The following is a 23,523-nucleotide window of genomic DNA, read 5'->3' as shown; positions in this document are numbered from 1 at the left end:
AATGGGCCACAATAATCAACCACATTCTATATTGATAAAATGAAATAAAATTTTAAAAATCACAAGGAAATCCTATTGCAAGTTCACTGATAGGCAAAAATTAATAAATGAGGCAATTCTAATGTTGTCAACTTGTGGAATAAATTATCACATGCAGAGATGGTGTATCTATTCACACACTCATTGGCATTTCCTGTAATTGTGAAGTTACACATAATCTACAACCCAGTAATTTCTCTCCAATGGGTTGAGAATTTGTTATATGTCGGCATGTGGAAACAAACATGAATTATAGGAGCAGCATTTTCACAAGAGCAGAAAATAAACTTGAAATATCCCAAACATTATAAGCACTGGAATGGATGGGTAAGTTGGATGACCTACAGTCTCAAACATCAGCATGCGTGAAACAGACTGAGGCAGAAAAACCAACGATGACCATGTTCAGGGTAATTCCACTAATATGCTTTCATAGAAAGATTAAAAGACACGAAGTTAAACAAAACACTTCTTAATGATACATAATAGATGGTAAAGACAATAAGAATATCTATATAATTTCTGATAGTGGTCACATCTGGGGATGAGTGGGAAATGAAGTCAGGATGGACACACTCTGAGCCTAATATCTGTCCAGTCCATTCATTAGTATATGCCCAGCTTGCAGAGTTTATATGACATTAATATTTAAACTTAAAACATTCTATGTAATCTTTTCTAAGTATAATACACCTCACTAAAAAATTTTAAAGAACTATTTATGTTAAAAAATGTACAATTTAAAAATATTTTACCTCGGGACCCTGCCCAGGGGCCTGGGGCATTAAGCCAGGGACTGGACCCCTCTGCCCACAAACAGGCACATCACCAGTGCCAAGGAGCATGTGAAAAACATCACCTCCATGTGGGTGGCCCACCACAGCCACTACATTAACCACAGCTGCCGCAAAAGTGGCTAGACGTCAGAAATACCACGCACGTGGTTCGCCCGCCACTGGAGTGCGTTGACACAAGGAGAGTTACTAGCAGAGACCACAGAAAAGAAGATGATGTCACTCTCTACAAAGCCCATTCCAGAGTGACAGAAGAAGTATTTGCTCTATGGTAATATTGGGGGACCTGAACAAACCTTTCAGCATTGGACAGATCATCTAGGCAACAAATCAACAGAATATCATTACTCTTTCAGAAGGAGAGAGGAAATCTACGGTTATCAGTGGTGGGAGCAGAAAGGGAGAGGAGGATAGGGAGTGTAAGAACCCAAATGCCCCAAGGGATCACACCCTGATCACATAAGCCTTTCTCGGCAGCACCCCATCATGGCACTGGTTGCCCTTCTCTTCCGCATTCTCCTTCCTGCCAGCGAGAATCACACGCCAATCAGCTCCCCCCCAAGCCCCATGCGGTATGCTAAATAGGGATTGTATTTTAAACCAATCAGCTTTCCCTTAAAGCCCTATATATATGTGTGTGTGCTGCCTAATAAAGCGAGCTCTCTCCGGTGGATCATCAACTGGTGTCGACTCATCTTTCATTTGGTGCCGAAACCCGGGACGGAGTTCCCCTCGAGCAGCGACACTTTTCGGATCACAGCGGCAACACTTTTCAGATCGCAGTGGCAAAACTTTCCGAGTCACCCCTGGGGGTTCCCTCGAGCGGCAACACTTTTTGAATCACAGCAGCAGCACTTTTCGAGTCACCCCTCGGGAACTCCATCCCGCCAGGACCGGCCTCCCTTCCACCGCTCACCACTGACGGTCCACCCTCGTCCATTCTTTTCGGCGCTGCCTCCTTCCGCTCACCACCGGCTCATCATTAGGTAAGCCCCCTTTCTTAAAGGGCACCAGCCCTTTTTCAGGCTACCGCAGGGAGTCTAGCTGTGATCGTCTGGTAGCCCCTAACACCCATACCCCACCCCACCACGGTCTTCACGACCACCATAAATTCCCAAACTATAAGAGGTTCCAAAGCCCCAGTAAAATTTTACTTTCATTTTTGGAGGTTAAAAGCCCCATTCTGTTCTCTCCTTCTCTCTTTCACCCTCCTGTCCACCACTCTCTTCTCTCCACCTCCCGCGTCTGGGACCCGACCAAAAATTCCTAGCGCTAGGTTCCTTCAGGCATCGGGCTTTTGCCCTAGAGAAGTGAAGGTCTGAGTGACAACCCACACCTCCCTTCTCTCCTCCTGGTTCATACCTGAAACTGCCGGGACTGACGTGACCTACTGGGGACACCCTCTAGGATCCCGCCTTTCCCAATCGGCCGAAGGATCTGTCTTATCACTAATCTCTGTCCGATTTCTGTCTAAATTCCCATTAAGAGACCAGAATGGGCGCTTCCTCCTCCTCCCTAGGGGACTCTCCACTTCAATGCCTTCTGAAAAACCTCACCAACCTTTCCCTCAGGCCGGATATTAAGGCCAAACTCCTCACCAAATTACGAGACCTCTTTAACTACTGCCAGCGCCTAAAAAAATGGAAGGAGATCCCCTACATCGAGGCTTTTTGCCTCTTGGCTCAGAACCCCACCCTCTGCTCCTCCTGTGCTCCCTCTCAAGTCCTTTTAGCCTGTAAACCATCTTCACAGTCACCCCTCGATTTTGACCCTGCTGATGAACCCCCACCCTACCGACCTCCTCCTCCCCCAGTGCCTCCGGCGTCCGCTCCTCCTCCCCCATCATCCGCGTCACCTTCTGCATCTCTTGCGCCATCCACTCCTCCGTCTTTACCCTCCCCTACTCCTGACCCACTAAGCCCCCCTTTCACCTGTTCCCAAGGACCTCCCCCCACCCCTTTAACAATCGCCCCACTACATGAGGTAGCTGGGGCTGAAGGAGTAGTTAGGGTCCATGTTCCCTTTTCCCTAGCTGACCTTACAGAATTAGAAAAAAGACTAGGCTCTTTCTCTACCAACCCTACCACCTACATTAAAGAATTCCAATGGATTCTGCAGGCCTACAGCCTCACACATCATGACATCTTCATGCTCCTAGCCAATACCCTCCTCCCCAAGGAACGCCGCAGGGTCTGGGATACAGCCCAATCCCATGCCACTGACACCCATCGTACCAATCCAGATCACCCGCCAGGCCCCCAAGCAGTCCCAGAACAGGAACCTAATTGGGATTATAACACAGCCTAGGGAATCCAGGCTTGAGACCGTTTTGCCTCTTGCTTAATAATTGGCCTCAAAGAATCGGCTCGCAAGGTCGTCAATTTCCAAAAAATTCAAGGAATTGTCCAAAAAAAGGAGGAAACTCCCTCCGAGTTCCTCAATAGATTAACTCAGGCCTTTCAACAATACGCTAACTTAGATCCCAACTCAGAAGATGGCCGGCATGTCCTTATGACCTATTTCCTGGCCCAATCCTACCCTGACATTAAAACTAAACTTAAAAAATTAGAGCAGGGTCCTGCAACCCCTCAGACTGAAATCCTGTCAGTGGCCTTCAAGGTTTTTCATAATCAGGAGGAGGAAAAGGAACGTCAAAAACAAAAGGCTGACCATGCCAACTTCCAGATGTTGGCCCAGCTTATCAAACCCCCTGGGTGCCCTCCCACAGCCTCCACCTCTAAGCCTCCACCTGGAGCCTGCTTTAAATGTGGAAAGGAAGGGCATTGGGCAAAGGCTTGCCCCACCCCCAGGCCACCCACCACTCCTTGTCCAAAATGCAAAAAGAAGGGACATTGGGGATCTGATTGCCCCCTCGCCCGAAGGGGTGAGGGACCAACTGCCCCACAGTCCCCCGAACTGTGGACACCACCTACGGTGGGCCTCGCTGAGGAGAAACGACGGGGCCTTGGGCCCTTCCCGATCATCTCTATAACAAAGCAGGAGCCCAGGGTATCCATGGTTGTGGACGGCCACCCAATATCTTTCCTCCTGGACACTGGAGCCACCTTTTCGGTCTTAAGGGAATATTAAGGCCCCACCACCTCCAGCAGCTCTCCTATAGTCGGGGTAGGAGGTAAACAAATCTTTCCCCAAAAAAACCCTCTTTTAACCTGCTGCCTTCAAGGCACTCAATCCATTTTCTCCCATTCCTTTCTAGTCATGCCACAATGCCCCGTCCCCTTGTTGGGTCGGGACATTCTATCACAGCTTCAAGTCTCCATTACTTTGCCCCTGTCCTCTTCCTCTTCCCCCATTTCCTTCCTCCTAGCGCTAGTTCAAGCCCAAGATCCTACTAATCCCACCCCTCCAAAGAAGTCCTTACCCATCTTAACGCACCCTGTTAACCCCACAGTTTGGGACACTGCCAGCCCTGCTCTGGCCCAGTGTTCCCCTGTATGCATAAAATATATTTGTCAGGCTCAGTATTCATTAACCACAACAGCCCTCCTCGGGTTAAGCCCCATCATTCAGGACCTATTAAAAAAGGGGTATCTCCATCCCACTCACTCCCCTTTCAATACTCCCATACTTGCTGTAAAAAAACCTAATGGTGCCTTTCGTCTCGTCCAAGATCTCTGCCTTGTTAACGCCGCTGTCATTCCCATTCACCCCCTTGTATCAAATCCATACACTCTTCTTTCCAAGGTCCCAGCGACCTCTACTCATTTCTCGGTTTTGGACTTAAAGGATGCCTTCTTTTCCATACCCCTGGAAACCGATACTCAGGACATTTTTGCTTTCACATGGACTGACCCCCACTCCCGTCACTCTGAACAACTTACTTGGATGGTCCTGCCACAGGGATTTCGGGATAGCCCTCATATTTTCGGGCAGACCCTAGCACAGGACCTCAAATCTTTTCACTTAAACCATCCAGAGTCCACCTTATTACAATATGTGGATGATCTCCTTCTATGCAGTCCTTCATAGGAACAATCCCAAGCCGACACTGCCCATTTGCTTAACTTCCTAGCGGGTAGGGGATATCGAGTGTCCCCCGCCAAGGCCCAAATCTCCTTACCGTCTGTAACCTACCTTGATTTTCTCCTCTCCCAGGGAAAGAAGGAAATCACCCTGGACAGAAAACAGTTTCTTACTGACCTGCCCATCCCCAAAACCAAAACAGAGATCCTATCTTTCCTGGGTCTAGCCAGATATTTCAGAGCATGGCTCCCCAATTTCTCTTTGCTAGCCCAACCTCTCTACAATATGAGTAAGGGTCCTCCTGAAGAACCTTTACTCTCCTCACCTCAGCGCCCTTTTCTCAAGCTTCGGCAGGCCCTTCTAACAGCCCCTGCACTTCATCTCCCTGATCTAACTAAACCCTTTTTCCTCTATGTTCATGAAAATACGGGACAAATTCTAGGCGTCCTAGGACAGAATTATGGCCCCTCCTTTGCCCCCGTAGCATACCTATCAAAACAGTTGGACCCCACTGTATGAGGCTGGGCACCCTGTCTAAGAGCCCTAGCAGCGGGGCAGTTACTGCATAAGAAGGCATCCAAATTAACATTTGGGGCACCTCTCACCATTCTCTCACCACATCACCTCAAAGACCTCCTTACTTATAAGGCTCTCCAATCCCTCCCACCTTCCAGAATCCTAACCCTCCTATCCTCGTTTCTGGAAAATCCTGCCCTATCCTTCACTACCTGCCCACCCCTAAATCCGGCCACCCTACTGCCTATACCAGATTCCCCCAACACCCCTTTGCACAGCTGCGTAGAAAGCCTTCAAAATTTTATACCTTACCGCTCTTCCATCACTGAGGGACCCCTATCTCACGCTGATCTCACATGGTTCACGGATGCGTCCTCATTCAAGGAAGGAAACACACAGGCCGAACTTATCGCCACCACACAAGCCTGCGTTCTAGCTGAAGGAAGAACTCTTAACTTATACACTGATTCCAAATATGTCTTTCATATACTTCTCTCTCATGCCGCCATATGGAAAGAACGTGGTCTGCTTAACACCAAGGGTAACACAATCACCAACTCAGCTTTAATCTCCACATTAATTGAGGCATCTCATTTACCTTGTGAATTAGGAGTCATTCATTGCAGAGCCCACCAGAGGGACGATTCCCCAATCACTCGCGGGAATTGTAAGGCTGACCTCGCCGCACGCACTGCGGCACGGCACCCACAGACACAAAACCAACTTCGCATTCTTCCATGCGGCTCCCAAGGTTCACAGACACCCTCTCAGCCTCAACTGCCTAATGATGATAAGTCCTCTCTCTTTCGCTTGCTCCATGACCTGTTTCACTCTAACCCCCAAGTTTTATCCCAGTTTTTACAAGCCTTCTTCTCAATCACCCCATCTGACAAAGCCCTCTTGCAAAAAATTTCCTCCTCGTGCACAATCTGCCAGCGTACCAATCCTAACACCCCTCTCAAACCTGGGCCATACCCCTCCCACCAGGCCAGAGGTCTCACACCCGCGACCGACTGGCAAGTCAATTTTACGCACATGCCTTCTGTCCGGCGCCTCAAATACCTCTTGGTGTTTGTTGATACCTTTTCAGGATGGGTAGAGGCATTCCCAACATCCAATAAAAAAGCCTCCACCATAGCCCAGACTCTCCTTTCCCAAATCATCCCACGATTTGGGATGCCCACTTCCATTCAATCTGACAATGGACCTGAATTTACCGCCCAGATAATACAAAAACTCTCCCAGTCACTCTCTCTCCCCTGGCACCTACATTGCCCTTACCGACCTCAGGCATCTGGAAAGGTAGAGAGAACCAACAGAACCTTAAAGGACATACTAACTAAATTGTCTCTGGAATTACACCTTGATTGGGTCCGTCTTCTACCTCTCGCTCTACTCAAGACCAGAGCTCTCCCAAAAAGGCCCTCCAATCTTTCCCCTTTTGAAGTCATGTATGGTAGGCCCCTCCTACCCCCGGGGATCACAGCAACTGAAGGACCCATACCACCCACCATGGCCTTACCCTTGCTCTCCCACCTTTGCATCGAATTATGGAAGTACCAGGACTGGCTACTTCCAGATCCATCACTTTCCAAAAATAACCTTTCACTCAGCCCAGGCCAATTAGTACATGAACCTTCTCCTTGGCCTTCTCCTGTTCTTTTCATTTCACCCAGGGAGCTTTCAGGCCCCTCTGATAGCTCCCCAGGGTCACCCATTTACACCTGGCAACAGATCATTTCTGAAACACTCATCTTTAGCTCTCTCTCCCGGAAATTGTTTTCTCTCATGCGACCGCTCCTGGCGGCCGTCCCCTTAAACGCTTCCCTTCCTCAACCATTTATAACCACACCTTCACCCCACCAGGCTCTTTCTTCTGGTGCAATGGAACCCTCTCTACTTCCACCCAGTCTAATCTTACTCCAATTCAGAACTGTTCTATCTTCTTCATCCACCCTCAAAACAAAAAGGGGCCTCCTTCCTCCCAATCATGGTTGGTATTTCCCTAACAACATCAGCTGTCGGAGCCGGCCTGTCGGGAGGAGCCTTAGGACACAGTTTATGGGTGGTCAAAGACATCAATACTAAACTTGAAGGGGCTCTAACTTCCACTGCCGAATCTCTTTCCTCTCTACAGAGACAAATCACCTCTTTAGCTCAGGTCACCCTCCAAAACCGTAGAGCACTAGACCTCCTCAATGCAGGAAAAGGAGGTACTTGCATCTTCCTTGGAGAAGAATGCTGTTATTCCTCATAACCTGCCTTTTCTTGCCCTGCATCATTCTTCAAGCCCAAGTTGGAAAAATTTCTAATCAGGCCTTTAACCAGCTTTTACTTAGAAACTACCAGCTCCTAGATACCGATGAACCCCTCGCCTCATCTCATGAGCACCTCAGCCGATGCTGAAGAGGTACCACCTTACAGAGGAAACGCATTCCTACACACCCTCGCCACCGACACCTGGTTGTCCCCTCCAGTCTCCGACTACAAACAATGGAACCAGTCATGTGCGACTTGTGGCTTCAAGGAACGTTTATGGACTTCTCCTCTTTTGAAATTACTTGTTTCTCCACCCTCCTTTGGGGTTTCATAATGGGTATTTATGTACCTTCCTCCCTTTGCCCCCCCCACAATGCCCCAGTTCAGCAGGAAGTAGCTCGATGACTTCAACGTCCCCTTTCCTAAAACAAGAAAAAGGGAGGAATGTAAGAACCCAATGCCCCAAGGGATCACATCCTGATCACATAAGCCCTTCTCAGCCGCACCCCATCATGGCACTGGTTGCCCTTCTCTTCCGCATTCTCCTTCCCACCAGCGAGAATTGCACGCCAATCAGCTCCCCCCCAAGCCCCATGCGGTATGCTAAATAGGGATTGTATTTTAAACCAATCAGCTTTCCCTTAAAGCCCTATATATATGTGTGTGTGCTGCCTAATAAAGCGAGCTCTCTCCGGTGGATCGTCAACTGGTGTCGACTCGTCCTTTCATAACTAATTGAAAAAATAATATAAGCTCTACCTCACACCACAAATCAAGGTAAGATTCAGACAAATTAGAATTAAATATAAAACTATTCAAAAAACTAAAAGAAAACATGAGTATTTTTCTTCTTTGTTTTCAGTAACTGTTAAGACAGAGCAAGATTCAGCATAATACTTGATGCCAAACAAATATAAAACATATATCAACATAACATAGTGGTTAAGAGTGTGGGCTCACAAGCCAGACTGCCTGAGTTTAAATCTCACTTGGATCAATATGACTCTCTGTGCCTTAATTTCCTCATCAATGAAATAGAAATAATATTACCTACCTCACACAGTTGTGAAGAGTAAATACATATATGTTTATATATCAAAAGCACGTGAAATGGTAGCTAACAAGTGATTTTTTAAATGTGCCTACTATATTATTACAGCTCTTTTTAAGGTCCTTTTCATCCTAACAGAAATTATGAAGGGAAATACTGACATATTTGATTCCACAAAAATTTAAGACTTTTCATATCAATAACTCCATAAACAAAATCAAAAGCAAATGAAAAACTGGAAAAAATAATTGAAACAAATATGAAACAAAAGGTTAACAGCCTTATATAAAGAGTACTCATAAGTCAATATAAAATCACACATTAACATTCAAATAGAAAAATAATAGACATAAGTGGACATTCACAAAAGATAAAATACAACATGTAGAAATTTTTTTCAAAAGAAAGATTTAAGGAGGAGAGAAAATACCTAGAGTATAACGCAAAGTAGAAGAATATGCTATAGATAGTGTAAGAACCCAAATGCCCCAACGGATCACACCCTGATCACATAAGTCCTTCTCAGCCACACCCCATCATGGCGCTGGTTGCCCTCTAAGTAGGGATTGTATTTTAAGCCAATCAGCCTTCCCTAGAAGCCCTATATATATGTGTGTGTGCCGCCTAATAAACGAGCTCTCTCTGGTGGATCGTCAACTGGTGTCGACTCGTCCTTTCAGATAGCATAACATCAATTTTGTTAATACACAAATACATTGAAAAAAGCCTGGAAGGAAATATACCACAATGTTGCTTTTTTTTGGCAGCTGGCCATAAGAATAGGTATCTCTGGATAGAGAATTATGACTTGGTGATTTTTATTTTCTTCTTAAGTGTATCTGCCTTTTTGAATGGGGAATTTGACCAAATTTACAATGAGGAACATTCCTTTTCAACAGAAAAGAGAACATAACACCCTAGCATGGCTTGAAATAGTAAAACATTAGAAGCCACGTAAATGTCCATCTTTAATAAACGGGTTAAAGAAATACTGATGGATTTTGGACATAACTGGTGCCACTGTGCACACAATAAGCACAAAATAGCCGCCAGCCTCCTCTCCCACTCCAGCGCCAAGCCCCTCCCCCGTTCCCTTTACAAGAAGCCTCCTGACTTAAACAGAAACCCCTTTTACTTCTGCAAGGATGCAGTTCTCCACCCTGATCCACATTAGCATAATGCCCCTCCTTGATTATATCAGCCAGCCCTTGGCACCCTATATAAGCTCTACCACCCCCACACCTGGTGCTGTCCTCCATTTTGAGGGCAGCCACAGGCTGCCATCCACTTTGGGCACAACCCGGCAGATTGTTTTTCCTTTAATAAAGCTTGAACGGTACCTGGCATCTCAGCTCTCTTTCATTATGGTGCTGAAACTGGGGAAGGGTCTTGGCCAGACCATCAGATCATGCCCTCTCTCAGGTTGATTGGCCACCTCCCAGCCACCATTCCTGGACCTGCCAAAACTGGGTGCCTCCGGGACTCTCTACTTTTGCCATTTCAGAACAACGCATCCAACACCAGCCTCAATTCAGGGTGAATCAGTGGGTCTGTCCTGCCTCTGTGAGTTCTCCTGACTACTCTCTATGACTCTGGTCTTGACAAAGCCCAGGCACCTGGCTGAGGGAACTTTTCTTGTGCCCCCCAGCTATTGAAGGATGCTTCATTAGCTGGTCATGGCTTTCCTCTTGAAAAGAAGGCGGACACCAAAGAGGACACTCTTTTTTGGCATGCTTCTTCTACCAGGACTGCCTGCACCCTTTCTCACCCTCTACACAGGATCCTCATGATCCAAACCTCCACACTCTATGCCCTTGGGCTGTCTCCTGGCCAATTTCTTGGCCTCCAGGGAGACATTAAACCTAAACATCTCATTTTCTACTATACTCCACGCTCTATGCCTCTGGGCTGTCTCCTGGCCAATTTCTCAGCCTCGTTACAATGGATCCCAATGGCCACAAGATGGCACTCTCAATTTAGATACTCACTGAAGCAGCAAGATGGAGAGATTCCTCTATATTCAGGCCTTCTCCTATCTCTGAACATGTTCTTCTCTCTGTCAAAACTGTCCTATGTCTCAAATTCTCCTAGCTCATGCTCAACCTCCCCCTCCAGACTCAGATCAATCCTCTGATCTGTCAGAATACTCTGCTACCCATACTACCTCCATATGCTCCAAATCCTTCACCAGCCCCTCCACAATTCCCTCTCTTCCCTCTACTTGGTCTTGAGACACTCATCCTCAGCCACTCAACCCCTCTCTATCTCCCCCTTCATCAGGTAACAATCCCGCCTCAGCTCTTGCTTTTTATAACCCTTCCATGAAGTGGCTGGGATGGAAGGAATTGTCTGAGTCCATGTACAGGGAGCAGGTCTGGATGGCGGCTCAGGTACATGTTCAAAATAATAGGTGGCCTGTGGAAGCCATTGCTGTTCCTTGCACGGACCCAAATTAGGACTACCAGTCCAGCCATGGGGATCAGGATCTCCAGGATAATATGATCACACACCTATTTCACAGCCTCCAAAAGGCTACTCACAAGTCAGTCAATTATGACAAGCTTAGAGAAATCACACAGAGATCCACTGAAAATCCCAGTAAGTTCCTAACCTACCTTTCTGAGGCTTTACATGAATACACATGTATATACCCAAACTCCCCTGCAGGCATGGCCCTCTTACACTCTCATTTCATTACCCAATCAGCCCCTGATATTCGAAAAAACTATAAAAGAGATCAGGCCAAATACCAGCTCCTGGCTAATGCCACCCATGGCTCACATACTCCAAAGCTGGCTGCCTCAAGAAGCAAGCCACCCAAGAACTGCTTCAAGAGAGGTCAACTGGGCCACTGGGCATAGGCCTGTTCTAACCCCAGGCCTCCTCCTGGGCCCTGTCCTCACTGCAAACAGCCAGGTCACTGGGGGAATTGACTGTTCCACTCACCAGAGAGGGAGTGGCCCAGCCCCCAACCCACAGACTTAGGCTTAATGACCATCCCTAGCAGAGCTTCTTGGCTTTGCCCAGGAGGAAGACTGATGCCCAGGGCCTGAGGCCCCCATGGAGATCACCATGCATGAGCCCAGGGTAACTCACCTTGTAGCAGGTAAGCCGATCTCTTTTGTCATTGGTATAGGGGCCATTTACTCTACCCTTCCTGAATATGCAGGACCAACAATCCCATCCTCTATCACAATAGTAGGGGTCACGGGATCAGAATACTGTCCACAGATCACTTGACCCCTTTCCTGCATCCTAGATCATACCCAATTCACACACAAATTCTTAATAATGCCTCAATGCCTAGCCCCCTTACTGGAACAGGACATTCTTTCCAAATTCAAACCTTCTCTTACCCTAAACACTTTAACTCTAGCTACAATACTGTTACAGGCCGCACCCAGACCTGGCCCCTGAGGCTTCCATCTTCCCCTCCCCCTCAGACAAGGTTAATCCTTAGTATGGGACACTTCTCCCTCCATTGCTATGCACCATTCCCCTATTCTTGTTAAATTGCTGAAACCCACTTTGGTCCCTGATGTCCCACAATACCCCATCGCTAACAAACACCTAATAGGCTTAAGACCCGTCATACACAAACTCCTTTCTTTTCATCTCTTATGACCTACCCACTTGCATTTTCATACACCCATCCTTCTAGTTATGAATCCTAATGGCTCATACCATTTAGTACAGGACTAATCCTGACATGCATCATTCCCAACAACTCACCTGGACAGTTAGTACTACCTCCGGGTTTTCAGGATAGGCCTCACTTTGTTAAGGGACGCCCCAACCCCTACTGACCTTAACATATGCATTCTGCTTTTGTACAAATCACTTGCTAAAATAAATGGGGGAATAAACAAAGTAGCATAACTAATGCCATTTTAGGCTGCTCTGCCATTTTAGGCTGGAGAGTCCCTATGGGGAATCCAGGGTGGGGAGGGGCTATACAGCTAACTGCAAAATTAGCTTATGTACTGCTGGCTTGCTTGCATTGGCTAGATTGTGTCAGGCGCAAAAAATTCCCGCCTAGCTAAAAATAAAAGCTGTGAGAGGTCTCAACTCGGGGCTGCGCTCTTCAATTGGCCTGCGTAGTCCTGGCTGCCAGAAATAAACTCTTTTCCTTTTCCTATCACCCGGTTCTCATGGGCAAATTTCTTTTACGCGTCGGATATTGGCCATAACAACTTTTCCAGCCAGGCCTTAGCTCAAAACTTATCTGAACCTCCCCCAACCTCTAGAACTTTAATACAGTATGTGGATGACCTGCTCCTTTGTAGCCCCTCCTATGAGGATTCACAGGCCCACACTGTTGCTCTCCTTAATTTCCTGGCCTCCAGGGGATATTGAGTGTCCTCTAGCAAGGCCCAAATTTTTTCTCTTTCAGTCACCTATTTGGGAGTCCACCTCACCCCCAACACCAGAGAAATAATGGTGGATCACAAGAGTTTAATTTCTGAACTCCCTACTCCTACCACAAAGAGTGAAATTCTCTCTTTCCTGGGGCCTGCAGGTTATCTTTGCCTATGGATTCCTGTGTGCTAGCAAAACCACTTTATGAGGCAGCCAAAGGGAATCCTGCCATTCCCTTAGATCCCACAAAGCCCATTCATTCCCCCTTCCAGAGATTAAAACTGCTCTCCTCACAGCAGCAGCTCTATCAGTCCCAAGCCTATCTCATCCTTTTATCCCATACATCACTGAAACCCAAGGATTGGCAGTTGGGGTTTTGGGACAAAAGGCAGGAGATATTTTCTCCCTGGTTACATACCTCTCTAAACAACTAGACACCACAGCTTGAGAATGGGCCTGCTGTTTATGGGCCTTGGCAGCAGCCACCCTTTTAGCATAAGAAAGCTCTAAACTAACTTTTGGACAACAAACAGTCAAGACCTCTTCAGCCATAAGGCCAAGTCAATTCTCTCCCTTTCCTGCCTACAACTTATTCACCTTACTTTCATTGAAAACTCCCAGTTCTCCTTTAAACCTCAGCCTCCCTTAAATCCAGCCACTGTCATCCCAAACCACTCATGACCCTTAGAACATAACTGCATGGAGGCTTTAGACTTCTTTCTCAATCCCTTTCCACACATCTCCCCACATCCCATTACATGGTTCATAGATGGGAGCACCACCTCCACGCCCGCCCCCTGGGCAGGTTATGCCATAGTAAATCTAACACAAGCTATTGAGGCTGCACAATTCCCAAAGGAGGTTGGGGTTATACACTACTGCAGAGGACACCAAACTTCCAACAACCCCATAGCCCAGGGAAACAAACTGGTGGATCTAACTACAAAACAGGCTGCTCAATCACCAGGCCCCCACTCTTCCTCTCCTGCTCAGGTCCTTCTCACCTTTACCCCAATACACACCTCAAGAAAGACAACACCTCCAACAGTTGGGAGAACAAAGAAAGGAGAACTGGTATACTCTCTCCAGTTGCTATATCTTCCCTACCACACAAGTTGAGCAAATACTTTTAGGTTTCCATAATTCAGACCATACAGGTTGTGAACTCCTACTACGCCTTCTTCAGCCCTTATATTACTCTCCCCACAAAAGGACACACTATCTTTTAACCCTAGTAGATACCTTTTCAGGTTGAATTGGGGCTTTTCCCTGCACTTCAGAGGATGCTACAGCAGTAACACATGCTCTCACCTCAGAAATCATCCCTCGTTTTGGCCTCCCCACCAGTCACTCACTCACCTACAGGCTGCCCCCCACAAACCCACAGGTCTCAGCCACTTTGAACTTATGTATGGTAGACCCTCCACTCTCACATCTCTCTCTTCCAGTTCATCGCCTTTAGGCCAGTATCTCCCTACTCTTTTGCTCCTTAGGGATCCTCTTTGAGAACAGGCCAACCTTCTATTACCTCATCCTTTCCCCACCACCCTCTCAGACTTTAAACTGAGCCTGGGACAGCAAGTGTATATTAAAACAATTAGGTGGTGGGGTATTGGTTTTATGTGGGGAGGATGTGTTCCTCCAGGGAAGGGTCGCTGATTCTGAGGGTCTGATATCCTCCTCACAGGAACAATTCAGAGACCTTTTGGTTCATGAAAGCCTGCATACATTCCTGCAAGAAATTAGAGAAAAACCAAAAGAGACAGGGACCAAAAAGTAGGATGAGTCCCAGCACAGTAAGGGGTCCTAGAAGAGGTATAAGCCAAGATATCCAAGGGTTCAATGACTGGGGCCACCCCCCAGGTGTGTTTGTGTTTTGTAACCCTTTGCATTGGTGATCAATGCTTGCTTTTTAATGGTTTAAGTTGTTTTGGATCACCCCAGACTCATTTGCATAATAACAGCATTCCTCCCCCAAGAAGAGACAGGTACCTTCCTTCTCCACTGCAAGGAAGTCAAGGACGAGTGAGGTGACCTGTTGCTGGAGGGAGATGCTATCTATACTTAGTTCTTCTGAGACTTTTGATAGAACTGAGAGGAAGTAGCAGGGCCCACTGTGCCACTCCCAGTTGCAGGAAGGATCCCTGCCCCAATTAAAAAGGTACAATTAGTGCCCTATGGGAGCAGGGGGCACTTCCTGAGAAGGGGGGGCCAAAGTTAGTTCCAGTTCCATCTCCATCTGTTTGGACAAGCCAAAAGAATATGCAAGAAATCACATTAGGGGGCAGGCAACAGGGTAACGTAGTTTACAAAGGAAATATATTCCGGTTTTAGGGCATGGAGGAGGAGGGGGTAAGTGAGTGGTAGCGTTTGGTGGTATTAGTAAGGCTGAGTGTGGGCAGGCCCTGCACAATGTTGACAGTCCCCACTGAGGTGAGATTAGGGGAAAGTGAAGAGATGTTTGTCGAAACATTGTGGGCTGCATCAATGGGGGGGGGTGACCACAAAAAGTTTCTCATGAACTGGGAGTCATATGAGTCACTCGAGGACCAGTCTGATTCACTGAGGACTGCATTGACCCTGTGGACCTGGAACCTCCATGTTCCAGGTAAGGGAGAGCATTGAAATAGGAGGAAACAGGAGAAGGATGTGAAGGGTTAGGGAGCCAAAAGAATTTAAAGAGCATATTGCCACAATGAAATTGTTAAGAAGCATCCTACTGATAGGAGGTAAAGGAGTGTCAGGAGAAATCTTCTATAATGTTACACTCCTTTGGGGCAGCACTGGCCAATCCTGTAGCAAGTACTAGAACAGATAATATAATAAAGGTTAGGGATACAGGGTGGCATATACTTATCATGTCCCACGGCCTGCAATAGCAGGTTGGAACCAGTCTTGGAGTAGCTCTTGTGTGAAGGACGTAAAGCGGGCCTGCAAGAGTGAGAGGATAATCACTGGGGGAAAGATCATCCTTTTTCTGAGATGGGGGAAGAGTGGAGGTCCTGGAGATTTTCAGTTTTTTGGGTCTTAAAATGGACAAAGTGTAGGGAGATGTTGGGTTGGGGGTTGAGCAGGGGGACCCCTCTGGCTTGGTGTTAACAGATTCTTTGGGTAAAGTCTCAGGTGCTAGTTTTACCCAGTATAAGTGACAACAAGGGGCCTTTCCTAGTACTTTTACTGCCATGGGGTGGTGAGAAGTACTGTGTAAGGCCTTTCCCAACCTGGTGAGAGGGGCTTTGGGTTTTAATTTGTAAGAAAATAATCTAAGTGATTCATTTTCAGAAATAATTCAGACCCAGCCCAAAAGTTGTCTGACTGGTCCAGCCCATTCCTGGGGGGTCACTGAATAGATAAAGTTGTCCTTGAGATGGTAATGAGTTAATAGCCCTATATTGTTCTCCTTATTTCCTAATGTTTCTCCTTTCACAGGGTTTTGGGTGGGCCTTTTCATGGGCTTGTCCTGAGCCCTCAGACAAAGAAATTTCCTACAAGGGGGTAGTAAATTGGGGTACTCTTAGACATCATCTGGGAAGATTGTGCACCCCAACCAATGAGAAGGTGGGGGCAGGGACTTGTGAATTAGGCAATAAATTGCTTGTTGTAGCCCTTTTCCATGTGCCTGCCCATCAGACATCTGAACCTTGCAAGGCCATAATTAAAGTCTCGTTTCGCTGTACCTCGTGTCTCCATGTCCATCCTTTGGCCTTGGATGGGTGAGGAAATTTCTCACAGAAATCTCAATTAAAACCAGTTCCTTCCTGCACCTTACAGGTTATGAAGCCCTCTCCAAATGGCAGATAGGTCAACCTTTATGTGCATGACTGAGATAATGTGCCTGAGAACTATATTCAGTCATAACGGACACTGGTGTTTTCCCTATAACATCAAAAAATGGAGCATTTTTACATAAACCTATTAGCATATCATCTTTAAATAATGCTATTCTTTCTCACTGTCAAAAACAGCATTTCACACCTTTACAAGGGCTGAGCTGGAAAAGTACAGCAGTAAAGTCTGGAAAAGTTCATGAAGGCAATGAGCAAAGATTTTGGACTCAGTAGATGTGGGGCAACTGAAGTTAGCATGTGTACCTAGAGGGACAGATGTGACACTTGCCAGACTCTTCAGAGAATACAGCCCATCATGGGAAAGTCTCTTTTCTTAAAATTATTTCCTTTATTTTGTTTCCTTAACATTAGAGTCAAAAGGACAATTCCTCCACATTCCTCCAAAAGCTTTAACAGGTTTCAAGTTATTTACCAGCATTTAAAATAGAAAAAGGAGTGGGACCTCTTCCCTTCTATAGCTACACTCCCCTCTGAAAAAACAACACATGCTTGGCTCTTTCATCTTATGCTTTTAAGAAGGAATTTTAATGGGACAGAACTACTAGAGGTGCACGAACTTAGGGAGGAGCAAAATAGTAAATTATACCTTACAAAGAGTCAGAGCCCACTGGCCACTGACAGTGATGTTCAGTCCATAAACAAAATGTGTTTTTTAAAAAATTCCTCCTTGAAAGGTGCAACAGAAGAAGAAGAATCACTTCTTATTTTCCCCAGGGTCTGTCATACAAGAATAAAGGACTTGTCAATGGCTCCAAACAGCAGGGCCTTGACAACTCTTAAACACAATGTTGTTTTGTCCAGCACTTTTTTCTTTGGAAGCATTTTCCTCCCAATTAATATGTTATGAAGTTGCACTGGAGAGCTAAATAAACTGACACTCAAGAACATTAGTTGGCTTTTTTAATGCTGAAAACCATAGTAAGCTGTGTCCATGAGGGTGGGGTGGAGGTGTTGGAACTTCTTGTAACTCCTGGCTGTAACACTGCTGCTGCACTGGGGCAGCCCTTGAGTTTTGCCAATATTCTCTCCCTTCTGTGAATGTCCTTACGCCTCAGCTCTCCTCTCCTATTTTCTTTTTTTTTTTTTTCTTTTAAAAGATGACCGGTAAGGGGATCTTAACCCTTGGCTTGGTGTTGTCAGCACCACGCTCAGCCAGTGAGCTAACCAGCCATCCCTATATTGGATCCGAACCCGTGGCCTTGGTGTTATCAGCACTGCACTCTCCCCAGTGAGCCACGGGCCGGCCTCTCCTCTCCTATTTTCTAACTGTTAGACCCCAGCACCTTTGGTCTCTGGTGTGATCTGTCACTTAGACATAGGTATAAGGCTCTCAGTAAATTGCTAATGCTGACTGTCCCAGGGCTGTGAGCCAGGGTAACCCCCCAAAGGCCTGTTCCCAGGGGACTTGGGGGAGGATTTTGCCTATTTGGGGTGTGCTTTTTCTCCCTTTGGATAAAAATAATAAAACCACTACCACTGTGTTGTTCATTCTGGAAATACAAATCCTAAGGATTCTGTAATATTTGAAAACATCTAATTAAAGAAATTGATGGAATTTCAGTTGCTTCCCTTAAAAGTAAACTGTATGGCTCTATATGTTGGGCACTATAGTGAGAAAATAAAGCTTTTTGACTCAGAAATAAATATAGAAACAAGCTGTGATTCATTTTTACCATAATTCTATTCCAGAAACTTAAAAGCATAGCCTGCACAATGAAGACCCACAACAAAATACACAGACACATTTGCTGTAGTTCTAAGAGCAGAAGATATCAATTAATTGGAGGACTGTAAAAATAAAGACAGGACAAATGGGGGGAGAGGGGATGGAAGGAAAGGAGGGAGGAGGAGTGACTAATAACAGAAAAATATCATGAATATATAATTCGGAATGGATGCTAAATATAAAAGTGGGAGCAGAGCCAGGCCAGACTTCAGAGACTGCATCTAGAGTTATTTTGTGCAACACATTTATTCACTGAAAGAAAGTGAGCTGAGATGCTGGGTACTATGCAAGCTTTATTAAAGGAAAAGAATCTGCCAGGCTGTGCTCAAAGTGGATGGCAGCCTCTGGCTGCCCTCAAAATGGAGGACAGTTTTGACAGAGAGAACGTGTTCAGAGACAGGAGAAGGCCTGAACATAAAGGAATCTCTCCATCTTGCTGTTCCGGTGACAAAAGTTGTCCAAATCTCTGAGAGTCTGATGTTGGATGCATTGATCTGAAACAGCAAAAAGGAGAGTGCCCCAGAGGCACCCAGTTTCAGCAGGTCCAGGAAGGGTGGCCAAGGGCCAATCACCTCGAGACAGAGGGATCATCCAACGTCAGCCAAAACCCTTCCCAGCTTTCAGCACCATAATGAAAGAAAGTGAGCCAAGACACCGGGTACTGTTCAAGCTTTATTAAAGGAAAAGAATCTGCCGGGCTGCACCCAAAGTTGGGGGACAGCCCAGGGCTGCCCTCAAAATGGAGGACAGCACCAGGTGAGGGGGTAGGAGAGCTTATATAGTGCACCAAGGGCTGGCTGATACCATCAAGGAGGGGCATTATGCTAATGGGGAAACTATGCAACCAGGGTGGAGAATTGCACCCTTGCAGAAGCAAAAGGGTTTCGGTTTAAGTCAGTAGGCTTCTTGTAAAGGGAAGGGGGGAGGGGTGTGGTGCTGGAGTGGAAGACAAGGCTGGCAGCTATTTTGTGCTTATTGTGTACACAATGACACAAGTCACATCCAAAATCCATCATGCACTAAAGCACCAAAGCAGCTATTAGAGGAAACAATAAAGAGGCCCCCTCTCCCTGGAAATTTGAGCCCTGCTTTGGAATTTTTATGACATTTCTTCCTTAACAAAGTCTCACCACCCTCTCCTAGCTTCAAAGCATCACTATAGTGGTGGCCTGCAATTAATATCCTTGGTCTGATTTTTATAAGTTGTTTGAGGTAGTTTCAAAAGCCATATAGTTTATTTTCTATGAAAGAATTGCACCTCTTACAGGCAAACAGACAAAACCCCCATATCCCTAACCTACAGGATTACACAATTATTGTGACTCACCTTGACAAGTCGTTTGACAAGTCCCTTCATGTCACCAGTGCTGTGTGTACAAAATCAGGATATTACCAGGACCCCCAGCTAAAAACTAAGAAAATACCCTGGGATTCCCAATTGTAAAGTAGTGTGTGGTGTAATGCAAGCATGTGCGCAAAACTACAGTCCAAGTTGTATTTTGTTTTAGGTAACAAGTCAATTCCTGAAAAGTTGAGATTTAAATACTTTTTTTTTTTTCATTTTGTAGATGAAATCTACTGAGATTCAGTTTCCTTATCTGTCAAACGGTGGTAATAATACCTGTCTCCAAGGGCTGTCACCAGGACAGGGAGGCAAATGCAAGCACAGCATCTACAACAGTTCATTCCCAATAAATGTTTAACTACCTTTCTCATTCCTTTTAACATGCCCATGAGTCAAATGTTATCACCGCTTTAAAATGCAGAAATAGGTTTGTGGTGAGATTTAGTAAATCATTTCAGTTCCCTCAGGAAGAGGCTAAGCTGGGATTTTTAACTCTGCTTGGGCTGATGCTAAAGGTTGGTCTGGGCTCTTTCCACTGACCTTCACTCACTCTTTTATTTGCTTTTCTACTACAGCTAATATGAGAACTTATTTTTCAAAAATTCGTTGAGAAACATCCTGCCTCTATACATGCCAAAAGTTGTAAAAGAGGTCTACTTGGCACAGGCATGTGTGAGTCATTATCAGACAAGAACCACCTGCATTAACTGATGGTGGTGGTAGTGGTGATGGTGGTGGTGAAGAATAAACAGAATGTGAAGAGAACATAGGCACTTAAAAATCCCATAAGAGCCTGAGATTCTCTTTGGTACTGAATAGGTTTTTCTGCATTATAAGGGCAAAATTTGATTGAGCTTTTATTTGTTTCCTCTCTATGTATTGAACAAAGGCCAAAGTTAATTAAAAACCAGTGAAGCAGCTGCAGGACATAGAAGATGTACTATAGAAGGTGTGTCTAAAGACAGAGGTTCTGACCCTGCCTAGGCTACCAGGAAGCCAGTGGCCTTGGGCAGGTTCATAAATACTCTGATGGTAATAATCTAGTGATCAAGAACATGGATTTCAGAATCAGAAAGTCCCAGGTCTGATTCTGGTTCTTCTACTTCCTAGTGTGTGACCTTGGGCAAATTACTCTCTGAGGCAGTTTCCCCATTTCAAAATGGGGATAATAGTACCTAATAACACCATGAGCAATGCTCTCACTCTGACCACAGTGAGAAGTCAGAGAAACAGACTTCTCAGAGAGAAGATTAAGGAAGATAATGCAAATATTTAAGTGTGGAAACACCACTGACACTAAACTGAAGCTTGAGAACTTGAAAGCAAAAGTGACTGGAGATGAAGTGAAACTTTTGTTGGTAAAGAATGGAATGTGAAAATGAAATCAACATTTTAAATAGAGCACACTTCTCATTGCCCTTTATCTCACTCAGTGACTCAAACTGGGAGTTTCTGTAATACAGAATTCTGTTTGGTAAAGTGACCTACCTACCCTTACGAAGAACTTATCATGAACATTTGGGGAACAACTCACTCCATGTCATGATATGGAGCACAAGCACATTTCCTTGCTTTTGCAGAGCGCCATGGAAATATCAAAGCACTTTCCCAAGTATTTTCTCTTTTACTCCTCACACAAACACTGTGAGGTGGGATTGTAATGCATTTTGTTACAGGTAAAGAAAGTGCTTTAAATTCAGTGTTTTTTCCATGATACTACAGCAGTGCTGGCTGTTACTACAGCCCAACCAGTCTTCACTGAAGGCAACCAAAACACACACAATCATCACTCCACTGTGAGGGGACTTCAAAAAGTTCATGGAAAAATTGAATTTTTTGGAGACCCCTCACTCATACCCTTAATTAGTTGTAGAATGCTATGTTATAAGCCCCAGTATCTTTAAAATTAAATCCACATGTACAAGAACATTCTTTAAGGTATTTCTATCAATTTGGCCCTGGTATATGTGAATACTGCAACACCTTTATTTGCTTCGGGAATGTTGTAGAAAAATTGTGGTTAGAGTGAATAGATTCCTTGTTACCTGGTCTTAACTTTCTACCTAGAGAGCTAGTCTAAAGATATGCCCAGAGTATATTTCACTCAGATTAATCTGGCCTGGAGAAATTTCAGTGCCAAATAAGAAATAAGATCATGTACTCCATTCCCTGGAGGTATATTATAGCCTGGCAAGGAGCATCCTTCAATACCTATTTAAAAGGATTAGCAGGAGGAAGAAAACCAAGATTACAACAAAAGAATCATCACTAAAAGTTCTTGGTATAATCCCTTTCTTTGATGCCTAAACACAGCTTCTTCTAACATGATGGTAATTAAGTCAGGTACATCTGAACGGCAAGGAATTCACTAAGTGTATGAAATATTTTAAAATCATCTTCCCCAAAGTAGATATAAAGAGACTTTCAATTTTTCAGACATAAATAATCTCCTTTGTCCTTGTCTTCAACTCTTTCAAAAGTTGAAGAAAAATTAAGGGAACAAGGAAACAAAGAAAAATTTTCAATTCTCTTAGAAAATCTCATCTTCTCAAAGGGAATCTTAGTGGGAGGAACAATTCCCCCTAAGAGAGTTATCAGTGAAGTTGTGAAAATATGAGGCCCTGGGAGTTAGACGTATTACCCAACGAAGGCCGTAGCAGGGACTCAGCAATGACTGCTGTGCTGCTCTGTCATAACCCTGAACTTAGGAAGGACAAACTTCCTTGTTAGCCTCACAGTACCTATTACGGTGCCAGACTCACACAGAGTTCTATAACTGCTGAGTGAAACCAGATGAAATGGAAACTGGCTCCCACAAGTCCCAAAGTATTACATACTACAGTACTAGAGTAGAATTGTTCTCTATTGGAAGAAAAGAGAAAAAATGTACTATGTTGAATCTAATGTCTTCAACTCCTACAATGTGAAGGACGACAAAATCCTCTTGATCTGTAAGGATCCCCAAATTGGGACATCCATCATGAGAGAGGAAATGACTTCTGAAAAGTTCTGCAACCTAGAGAACATCTTAAACCACTCATCAAAACAGGACTTCATCTCAAGACAAGCCTATCAAAGATCTGCATATATTCCCTTCAATTCAGTAAAGATTTTACTATCATACTGCCCATAGAGTTTGCTTGTGGGTGCTGCCTACGAAACGGCTGCTGAGCACAGTACAGCTCTATAATAGTACAGCTTGACATCACACAGATTTGAAACCCAACATCTGGAGTATTATATATAACTTCAAGGAGATTTTGCTGTTGAAAAGACATGCTATAATGTGTGGGACAGCTTCATACCTGCGTGGACGGTCAGTTGGACTGAGTTCAAGCTCTACCATCTCCCAGCTATGGGGCCATGGACACTTTATTTCACTTCTCTGAGCCTTGCTGTTTTCCTCTGAAAAGCAGGAGGCTTTACAGCAGATAACTTCAAATATCCTTTGTAGCTTCTAATGCTTGTAATGCTTCATAACTTTGTGAAGAAAAGCAGCTTTTAAAATTAAACCCTTTGTTGCTTATATGCTGCATAGAAAACAGGTTGATGCATCAACAGATCACACAGACATGGATCCTATTAGCAAAAGCTCAGCTCTT

Source organism: Cynocephalus volans, chromosome 1, assembly GCF_027409185.1.
Source record: "Cynocephalus volans isolate mCynVol1 chromosome 1, mCynVol1.pri, whole genome shotgun sequence".
In the NCBI taxonomy this organism is placed as follows: Eukaryota; Metazoa; Chordata; class Mammalia; order Dermoptera; family Cynocephalidae; genus Cynocephalus; species Cynocephalus volans.
The sequence above is the reverse complement of the archived record's forward strand: the minus strand, read 5'-3'. Positions refer to the sequence as shown.